The sequence below is a fragment of the Adiantum capillus-veneris genome, chromosome 24 (assembly GCF_014529385.1).
Source record: "Adiantum capillus-veneris isolate H3 chromosome 24, ASM1452938v2, whole genome shotgun sequence".
Lineage (NCBI taxonomy): Eukaryota > Viridiplantae > Streptophyta > Polypodiopsida > Polypodiales > Pteridaceae > Adiantum > Adiantum capillus-veneris.
This window is the reverse complement of record NC_140954.1, coordinates 91518630-91529819: the sequence shown is the minus strand read 5'-3', so window position 1 is coordinate 91529819 and position 11190 is coordinate 91518630. Positions and strand designations below refer to the sequence as shown.

The 11190-nt window shown below is 40.6% G+C and overlaps 1 pseudogene; it reads left to right on the top strand.

The window, feature by feature from the left end:
- The first annotated feature begins 5063 nt into the window (after positions 1–5063).
- LOC147426757 (uncharacterized) lies at positions 5064–8956 on the top strand (annotated as a pseudogene).
- The last annotated feature ends 2234 nt before the right edge of the window (positions 8957–11190 follow it).

Genomic DNA, 11190 nt, shown 5'->3' with positions numbered 1-11190 from the left:
CACAGAGTATGAAACTCCCTTTGCCCTTGACCCCTCTGTGCTAATGTAGAAAACATCTGTTTCATTGCACACAACAATAACCTCTTTAACTAATGTTGCTGCCATGCATTTTCCAATATCAATTCTGGTTTGAAATTCTTTTGTCAGCTTTGAGCGCCATTTAATAACCTTGCCATCCCTGTATTTGGGCCGAAAGGCACTTGTAACTCTATTTGCTGCTCGAATGCCCCCATTCACAGCTGCACATTCTACCCCATGTTGTTGTTGAAGTACAAATCCATTTGCTTGGAGTTGTTCTGCCTCATGTGGTAGTAGATTTGTACCCTCTGCGACCCTCCAAACCCCTGGTGCAGGTCCGGGTGGCCCCACCACCATGTCATGAATCTTCCATGTGTGCATGTTACTAGCATTGCAGAACCATACATAACCCTCAGCAATCCCCCCAGGCTTTGATCCTGATGAGGGATATTTTCTTCGACCCCAAAAGCACGGTGCAGCTACCCCAGAATTAATATTAGGCGAGCCTTGATTAATGAATCGTCCACATCTATCTGTTTGATCTTGCAAATTCCAAAACATGTCATTTTACGTCCAGGTTCAGTTCTCCTAATTGCCCATACCGTTTTTGCAACAGTCACCTTAGGCCAATACTTTGTTTCCCCATGTGCACGTGCATACTTTGTTCTACCAATGGGTTCAATTATTGTGACATACTCGGGCCTTTGGCTATCATCTTCTAGCACAACACCAGCATCCACAAAGATTGGTCTCTTTTTCTTTACACTCTTCTCCTTTATATTTGACCTATTCATCTCTGGACTTTGCAAACCCATTTCGTCCATTGAGCAGTGTGTAAGATTGACCAACTTTGTTGCAACCGAGGCAGTGGATGAATGATGTAAAAATCTTTGCGCAAGGTCTTGTATTCCGGGACCACTACATGTCTTTGCACCTTTAAGGTATGCATTGTACTTAACACTTTGTAGTACAGCCATTGCCATATCTGCCCCTGCGGCTTCATATAAACTAACTTTCTCTTTGAAACCAAAGCATGCCCGCATGCTAGCATGTTTACTCTCAGACAAGTTAGTGTTTGGCACAAAAATGCCAGACTCATCTTGCACAACGAATCTTCCTCCCCAATGTGAAACTCTGATATCCCACCAAGCCAACCATGTCTCCAAACATGAAACTTCACCATCAACAGCATGCCTTGCTCTCCAAAAGCGACAAAGCTCTCCTTTGCAAATATCTGCTTGATTCTCTGATGGTGCATTTTGCCATTTTCGGCATTTAATTTTGTGTTCCTCTTGTGAGGAAGGTTTGATACACTTAGTAGTATGTCGGATCATGGATTGCTCCCAATGAAGCACGCAAGACCTTTCCTTAGATGGTACAACCTTGTTGGGACCCCCAACATAAACTGTTCTGATTGCTATCCAATTTGCATTAGCCTCATCAAACATGAAACCTCTGAACTCAGGCTTATCAAATCCTTGATCTTGAACCACCTTATTGAGCACTTCCAAAACTCTATCTGTGCAAACTTATTCTCCACAGTAAACTCACATGTTGCTATTGTCATAAGTTCACGAACACATGGATCATAAACATGTGCAGACATTGTGGGCCATCCTTGCACACGATGCACATGATCAAAGTGTATCCACATCTGCTCAAGATTTCCACCCGGACGCATTCGATTAACTAGATCAACTCCACTTCCTGGCCCAATTATTGACATCTTGAACACATGTGGTTGCTGGGCATTTCCAAGTTGACCAGGGAAGAGAACATCATGTATATATCGATACCTACTCTTACTCTTCAAGTCTAGCACTGCTTCTAAGCCTTTTGCACTTATATTTTTTGATCTTTTGGCGCATTCCAAGCTTCGTTCAATCCTTCGTCTACTTGAAAAAGATGTGATTGTGTCCAGAAATTCAACAAACTCACAATCTTCAATATATTCGGTGTTGTCTGCATTTTCCATTACAAGATTTCCCATGATCATATCCTGAGCAGTCATGCGCTCGAGTTGTTTGGCTGTAGTGAATGGTTCTTGAGCAGCACGAGCTTGAAGCACTGATGCTACTTTTTTCTCATTTACTCTTGACCTCCCTTCCGCACAAGGATGTTGATGCTCACCTAGATGCAGCACACAACGGGTCCACTTTTGTTTCTCCCTTGGCATACAATAATAAATAACTGCAGGACAGGTTGCCACACACTCTGGCATTTCAGAACAATGATTGCATGTCAAGGTGCCATATTCAGGTGTCAGCATGCCTTTTGGAGATGACTTTGAAAGCCGGCCTCGCCAATGCACATTATTGTAGAGTCCTGTCCTCGAGTAATATGGACAATCAATGTTGACACAACATAAGTGACCCGAGCACCGTCTGAACCTAACGACCCCTGGAAAGGTATCATTGCTACATGTGACATATTCAGTCCACATGTGGCTATCATGTCTCTGTTCCATCCCAATCATTCCATTAGCGTGACCTAGAGAGGGCAACTCAAATGCAACATATCCATCATAAAACACAGGAAGCTCTTGAACTTGAATGATATCTTTAGCTTATTTCAGGGCCAAGTACAAGTTGCTCTGCAAAGGCATTGAGCGTATAATATCAAGTACGCTAGAGCAGCCACGTGACTCGGCATCTGATTCTAAATCGACAATTACTGGAGGATCCTTGATTCCAATGTCATGTTCAAGAATTGTCAAGCGAACCTTGAAGAACTGACAGACATCATGATTCAGAAGGAAGATCTCTTCACCACTAATAGACTCAGTAACTTCCATTTTGACCCGTCGTGCACTTAGTGTAAGTGGATGTAAAGTAAACGCATTAGTTAGCTCAAAATGCTGTTTCAGAGAAGAGACAGAAAGCGCATATGTGCTGCCTTCAAAAATAAGGACAAGCTTTTGACCAACTTGTGGCCCGAATATTGTAATGTGCCTAGACATTGGAAGCAATCGTCTTAGAGAAGTTAAGGTTACTAATTAAGTTTCAAATGAAAGTGAGTGCAGAGTCTAGGCTGAAAAATAACATCAACTACAGATGGTAGTCGTTATTTCGGGTGTCATTCTCCAAAAAGCGGTGCAACCGGCTTGCATTCATAAAACATGATCTTAAAAATTCAATAAAATCTTGTCAATGAGTAAAAATCTGTAAAATCTAGGAAAAATTACCAAAATACCCCTCTAATTTGTGGAAATTCCCAATGTACCCCTCAAATTTCAAAAATTCCCAAAATAGCCCTGTATCTATTTTCGTTGGATCTTCAAGATTTTCTAATCTTTATTCTTGTTTGACAATTGAGATCAGTTTTTAAGTGCTTAGCATGTAATTTTTTGCAAATTACCTCCCAAAAAAGGCAATTATGCCTAAAATAATGAAGGAATTCATCTCCAAAGCCTACATAACCAACTCAAATCTTAGTTTTAGCATTTTGAAGCGCATTTTGAGAATTTATGACAATTGAGATCGGTTTTTAAGTGTTTAGCATGTAATTTTTTTCAAATTACCTCCCAAAAAAGGCAATTATGCCTAAAAATAATGAAGGAATTCCTCTCCAAAGCCTACATAACCAACTTAAATCTTAGTTTCCCCCTCTAAGTAACTTGACTTAGGCCAAAATCGTTTAAAATTTTAATACTTGAGCTTCTGTGAAACGTGACTCTCTCTGAGTTTCCTTTGTTGCGCGCCAGCGTGGAGGTTTTCCCCTTCTTCGTTCGTGCTTGCGTTTGCTCCTTTGCTCGTGCGTGCGAGGAGCCTTTCCTATCTACCCATAGGAGCGCGCGCCGGTGCGCGGTAGTTCAGGCAGGTACACAGCGAACGAGCTTGTCTCTTGTTGCCGATTTCAGCCGGTTCAGCCAGTTCAAGCAAGTCAGAATCAACCGGTTCAGCCAGGTCCGATTCAGCCGGTTCAAGCAGGCAAGGTCTGATTTCAGCCGGTTCAGTCAGGTTGGTTTAGGCGCAGATTGGTTCAGAGAGGTCAGCGTTTAGTCAGGCGTAGGCGAGTTCAGGTAGCCGTAGGAGCGCACGCCAGTGCGCGGTGGTTCAGGGAGCGACAAGCTCAACAGGTCCGTGGATTTCGATTTCAGCAGGTCCAGTTTCCGGCTTTAGAAAGGGCTTTGAGAGGTGTGATTGAGAACACGGATTACAATGGCTGGTCGAAACTCTGCCTTGACTCGAAGGGGTCGTCCACCTACAAGGTACTCAATGATGCTCAATGCAAACTTTGGTGTTGAAAATTGTGTGATTCTTTGCTTTCAAAAGTGATGAGTAAACTCCGAGCTTAATGCATCCTGAACTTAGCTTAACATTTCCCTTATATATTAGCTTGGCTTTGAATGAAGATATTGCTCAATTTAATATCAGTTGGTTCTACAGCATGCAGTATAACCTTTGCATGCATTTGAAACCTCCAAGTCGTTTTGGCTTTGTAACACGTAATATGCAAGCTTATGCACCCTTTGGTGCCTATTATAACTACCACCCCCACAAAAAGTTATAGCTAGCTTAATCGCCTAATTTTTTAAGGCTTCCTTTAGGAGAGGAAGAAGACGAGTGATGGAAAAAAAGAGCGATTGAACACAAACACTCTCGAGGAGAGGGAGGACTGCATGGTTTTCCATACCATAATCTTACCTCTGAATTTCTCCAAGAGTACTGACCATTCCCATCTTTGCCTTTTTGTGTGTTCAAGCCTTTTTGTGTTTGAACACATAGCCCACAAGCAAGACACAAATGTTCAAGGATTGCCAAAGAAGTTGCAAATAGAATCCTCATTCTCCATCATAGATTTAGTATCAGCAGTACACTATTGCAAGAAAGATTCTTTTGAGAGCCATGGATTTAAACTCTGATAATATTTCCTTTACCTATGGTTTCTCTTACTAGCCATCCAGGGCTAATTAGGTAGTTTGTTAGCACTAAAATTGTTGCTTCATAAATTAGATATTTGTACTAAATTTGTTGCTTCATAAATTATGTTTATGAAAGAATTTTAAAGACCAAATTTTTTCAAGTGAGAAGCCATTATGGGCTATGGTATTTTTTGAAATAATGCTCTATGTACAAAGGTAGCTCTGTCCAAATTTTTTAAAGATTTCTATTGTGTTTTATTTTAATATGGTGCCATATATAATTTGACTCTTTTGTAAAATTATTGTCTCCATGTTTTTTGTTGATGTTGAAACAGCCCGAAACCGCGTGGAAGATCACGAAGGGGAAGGAGTAACAATGCTTCTCTTTATGGCCAAGTAGATGCTAGTGATCAAGTATCTTCAGTCTCAGCTACCGACATGATAGAGGAAATTGAGACACAAGGTGAGGAGGTTCTTTCCATGGAAATGGGACAGAGCTCTCTACACGAAGTTGATGATACTTTAGCCCCCGAGGAGAATGGTTTACAGATTGTTCCATGGGAGATAATGGATGAGGTTATCGCAGCGTCTGAGATGGAAGATGAGCAAAATATCTTTATGCATAGAGGTGCAGACATTCTTGAAATCACACGTGTTTTTAGTTGCTTCGATTGTCCCTCCATTCCTTTATGTAGATTGATTCCATATGCGAGAGTGAGAGGTTTGAGAGATGATCTCAGTGGATTGAAGGTGGCCTTTGCAAAAGAAGGTTATATGCCAGAGAAAGGAGCATTCATTGTCTCTTTGGTAACATGCAAAAGAGAGGAGAGTTTTGTGAATGGTATGTGTTCACACTTTTCATTTTTGTATTGATGTCCACGTGCTGTGAATGTTGTTTGAAGTTTGACTTTGTGAATGTTCTAGATGAGATAAAGGCTACATGGGATCCTCTTTGGAATGAAATCAATGAAGAATTTGAAGCCGAGTTAAAAAAACAAAGAAAGTTTCAAGATCTCACAAATCACATGTTCTATGTTTGGGAAGGGAATCATCGCACCATGGCTTGGAGGGAAGAGATAAAAGAGAAGTTCTCCACTTCAAAGGAGAAACACTGTCGAGTCCTATGCACCATCATAGATCCCACTAAGGTGCCAGAGATTGCCTTGCTAAGAAGTTTACAACGAATGAACTTGTAAGTGTTGATGTTTCTTCTATCTTTGCTAACACTTGAATGTGAGTATCAAATGGTTTTTTGGTCTTTCAATGCAGCATGAACACTCATGCTCTTGTTGTCACTCATCTTTGTGATGAGATTGTCAATACGACACATATTTGTACAGCGGACCATGAAATGTATCTAAAGGGTTTGCCAGATAGAGATCAAAAACTTATTGCCGCTGCACGGAAGAAGAATGCCAAAGGTACAGAGCCTTGGTATCCACTTACGCGACGATACCTTGGCAGATTGGTCTATGACGTATGTGTCAGACTAAATGATTTTTACTCTCATTTAAATGCATGATTTCAAAGCTTGTTAACGTGTATTTAATTTTAGATTCAAATGACAAAAGAAAAAGAAAAGCGAGTTGCTCTTATCAAACAAAGCTTATGTGCAGAAGAGAATCAGAAAGAAGAAGAGAGAATTTGTGAGGAGATTACTCACAAATATCAGGATCGAATTGGAAAGGTATGTAGATAATATGAATTCACGGCATTCTCTTGAGAAAAATGTGCAAAAAGTTACTTAAGTACTTGTCATATGCAATATTAAATTTTTTAGTTGCTTAACATTGTTGATCCCAATCTTGGGACGGATTGGCTAGCAAGAGTTTTGTCTTTGAAATGGGGTCTTGATAGTTGGGCTATGTTGGAGAAGATGAACTTAATAGCACTTCAAGACGCCCCTGTGCAAAACAAGATTCATTGGGTTTCATTATTGGAAGCAGACAAGATTACAAGGAGTGCATATGGTTTGAAAAAGGGAGATCACGTCTTTCGCATATAAGTATAGCTAAGATTAAAAGTACTAAATATATCATGCCTTTATATATAAGTCTAACTTTGTCTCCTCTTTTTATTTGGAAATGTAGCTGGCTTCGTAGAGAGGGTTTTTTGGCTCGGGTTTTTCAGAGGGCATTTCAGATTGTGTCAGATCTTTTGGATGTGCCAGGCGGGGTGCCTTTGCAGCATGACTGCACTCTTGCATTCTACTTTGAAGAAATTAAATTTGAGGCGAGGCCCTATCTATTTCCAATAGAGGTGTCTCTTGGAGTGAAGACTAAGGATATCGATAAGCAGGCATTAAAGAAGGTGGATACATTGAGAATGGAAGCACAACGTTTGGCTTTTAGGTGAATCACTAACTGACTTAGATATATAATATTCTTTTTTATTGTTTCTTATATTTGTGTCACCTAATTGACCTTTGTAGATTCTTCATGTTCTTGGTTACCAAGAGTGTCTTGCTTGCCATGCCCTTTCTTGCTAGACAGTGGACTCAGCTAGCGATCCAAGACACAAGCATGTATCCCTCTACTATGCACACATTGACTCCTTGGGAGATAGATAATTGTCCATGGTGGATAGATATGGAGAAGGTCCATGTTCTTGGACGTGAAAGAGAGTTACAAGAGATGATATCGAAGGATGCTACGATGAAGGTTCCTCCAGTAGACATAGTAGAAGAGAGTCATGCAGGTATGTTTGATCATGCTCATATTTACCTATTTAAAAGTTACAGTGCTCTGATTTGAAGTTATCTATTTTAGCAATGCGCAACTCACAAAAGGAAAAGAAGAGGGTTGTGGATCAGATCATTGACGAGGAGGTGGAGCCACCTCCAGGTAAACTACAAAAACATTTGTTAATGCTTTCCTTCCACGTGGTTGATGCATGGCTTATTAAACCTCACTGTAATGTCTCAGTTGCTCCTGGCACGATCGTGGCTCGAAGGAGTATCTCTTTTGTTTATATTATGGAGTCTCCATCTCATTGTCTCTCTAGTTCTATGGATACTCGATGCATGGCTATTGTTGGGGACTACATTGCCATTGCTGCAAGACTATAGGGCGGGGATCCGTAATCTTGCATGGGTCCCTGTACACGAGCATCTTTTGCGGGCTCGCTCTGACTCTATCTTGTATACCCGCGGCACGAAATCAGTTTCATGGGCTGCAGATTTGATTTTCTTAGATCTTCCATTTGGTGGGTCCCTCTTAGGCTCCTCTACTTCACCTCATTGGGACATTTGCACTGAGGATCATGTACGTGCTGGTGTTCATTTGGCATTCTCGACATTGGCGGATTCTGGATGGCTGTTGATCATGGTTTCTTTGGCAGGTCTATCTTGTTTATAGTCATGCAAAAAAATTGTAATATTTGTGGTATTTATCATTGATATTTAGTTAAAATAACAGGAGAGGCCGTTGGCTGGGTGGAGAGATTTTCTCGTGCTTCGGAGATGGTGGTTCATCGACGCATTGTAGTGCTCCATCATGGAGCATATGGTTATGTGGAGAGTTTTGGTGGTCGTGTGGAGGTGATACATTTGTTTTTACATCAATATTTCAGCACTTTGTCTTGTTGTTTGCTCTAATCGTGTGTCTTGTTTTGCAGTGTAATTGCTCTATGCTATTTATGATTCACAGAGTGGGTATGTGTCCACCTTGCTTTGTATCAGAAAGCGCTGCCTTGTTCTCCCATCTTGGTATGCACTCTTTGGATTCTTTTATGGTGCATCACCTTCCAGAGCTCTCTCAGGCTAGATCATTATCAGGCGAGCCATTGCGAGGAGGACTGCAACGGAGCCATTCTTTCATTGCATGTTTTGTGTAGCTGCTTTGCCGACGAGGAGGTATTTGTTTGGAGCTTGGATGTGGCACAGACCCTGTACTAGCAGCTTGCTTGGCTTCAGGAGGAGCATGTGTTGCAGTCGACATTGATGAGCCACTGATTTCAGGATATGTGTTACCTTTGCTTCGCCCTAGAAAGCGGGGCAGAGAGGAGGCATCCACCTCTTTATATATTGATGATGAGAGTGACATGCCATCACGTGTCAATCCCTTTGACGACTAGTGAGGGCCCCTCTTACTTTTGACATTGACATTGCTCTCATCTTTTTTGTCACTATTTTTGTATTAGCGTTGGTATTTATTGATCATCGATACTGCCTATATTACTTGTTTGGTGTTTAACTTCATGATCTTTTTTTAAAAAAAAATGGAAGTGCATTGCCGGTCTACGCAGAGCAGATGGCTAGAACCATGGCAGCAGATACGCGGTACAATTCTTGCATCCCTGAGAGGTATCAGAGACATAACGTATTCATCGATGATGAGTGAGAGTCATCATAAGAACAATGGATTTATAACATTGGTGGATGTTAAAATTCAAATTCATGTCTTGTTGTGTTCATAAGAATGTCGTTATATCACGATGGAAACTTTTAACAGTTGATGTATCAATATTTTGGATTGTGGATAAATAGTATGTACTGTTTTGATGGATTTGGTTAAGGTTTAAAATCCTCATGTGAGGTGCCGTGAAGGCTTATGATTATTTTTGAAATCTTGCTTCATGTACAAGGGAAACTATGTCCAATTTTTTTTAAAAGTACTATGTTTGTTTTGCTTTGTTTTTCGTGAGAGGAGATATAATGGTTATGACCATTTTTATTATTTTTTCGAGCGGTGATGATACCACAACTATAGATGTTCTAATATTTTGGATTGTGGATAAGTAGTATGTACTGTTTTGATGGATTTGGTTAAGATTTAAAATCCTCATGTGAGGTGCCATGAAGGCTTATGATTATTTTTGAAATCTTGCTTCATGTACAAGGGAAACTATGTCCAATTTTTTTTAAAAGTACTATGTTTGTTTTGCTTTGTTTTTCGTGAGAGGAGATATAATGGTTATGACCATTTTTATTATTTTTTCGAGCGGTGATGATACCACAACTATAGATGTTCTAATATTTTGGATTGTGGATAAGTAGTATGTACTATTTTGATGGATTTGGTTAAGATTTAAAATCCTCATGTGAGGTGCCATGAAGGTTTATGGTTATTTTTGAAATAGTGCCTCATATACAAAGGAAACTATGTCCAATTTTTTAAAAAAGTACTATGTTTGTTTTGCTTTGTTTTTCGTGAGAGGAGATATAATGGTTATGGCCATTTTTATTATTTTTTTGAGCACTGCCAATACCACAACTATAGATCTTCGCTCGAGTTTTGCTTTGCTCGCAAAATCTTGCTCGGGCTATGGTAGGACTCATGCTAATCGATGCCAAAGGACAATAGCCACCATTTCCTCCCAAAGGGAGGTGGGACGGATAGCCCCCCTCCCCCGCTTGCAAAAATAAGGGCAAACAAAGTCAAGAAAGAAGTGTGTGAGGGAGGGTCCAATTAGGTTTCCGCGTCCAAAGCTAACCCACCTCCCCTTTGCCAATGCCAATTCCTTGTGACCTCCAAGCAGTGAGGCATTGACCATCTCCCTATCGTAGGCCATCCCCGAGAGCCTACCTGCTCCAAACACCTCGCATGCTAAAATTGTCAAGCAAAGATGATGCCCCCCTAGACTCGTCACAAGCCCTAACTTTGCTTCAGAAAGTTAATCGTCATATCCTTTGGATACTTGCCCTTTGAATAGTCCAATCATCAACCACGAGCGTAGCATCCATGTGGGCTTTGCCCGATATCCATCCTTTTAGATGAACACCATCCGTCTTTGAGTGCAACGATGCATCATCATACGGATGCTTTGGGACAAGAAATCCATATGCAAGGCTTTTCACTAGTGCACACACAAAAAAATATGATTTCTTAATTGTTTGTTGCCGATGAAGCCTAACACTACCATAAATTTTTAGAATCTTGTGTTCTTTAAAGCGCAACAATGTGCATTCTACCTTAGATGGCAATTCCTTTGGCAAATTTTGTCTAATACCCCATTATACAATGCACACAACCAATGTTCCCATCTCAAACAATTTTTTTTTGTCTTTCACATGTTTTAAAATTTGAAAATTCTCTTACACACCATCCAACACTAGGAAGTAAAATTTTGGCTCTTTTTCCTCATGTATTGTGACTAGGTGATCATATTCTTTTTTTTTTTTTTTTTTTTTTTGGGGGGGGGGGGGGGGGGGGGAGAGAGAGAGAGAGAAGGGGTTGTGGTTTAGGACGGTGGAGGCATGTTTCACAAGAGCCTCCTTGAAGTACAACAACTTTGTCAATTTAGGTACATCATTGATCTAAGTAGGCTATGTGACAATGCTTTAAGCCTATTGACAAGGCTAGCCTCTT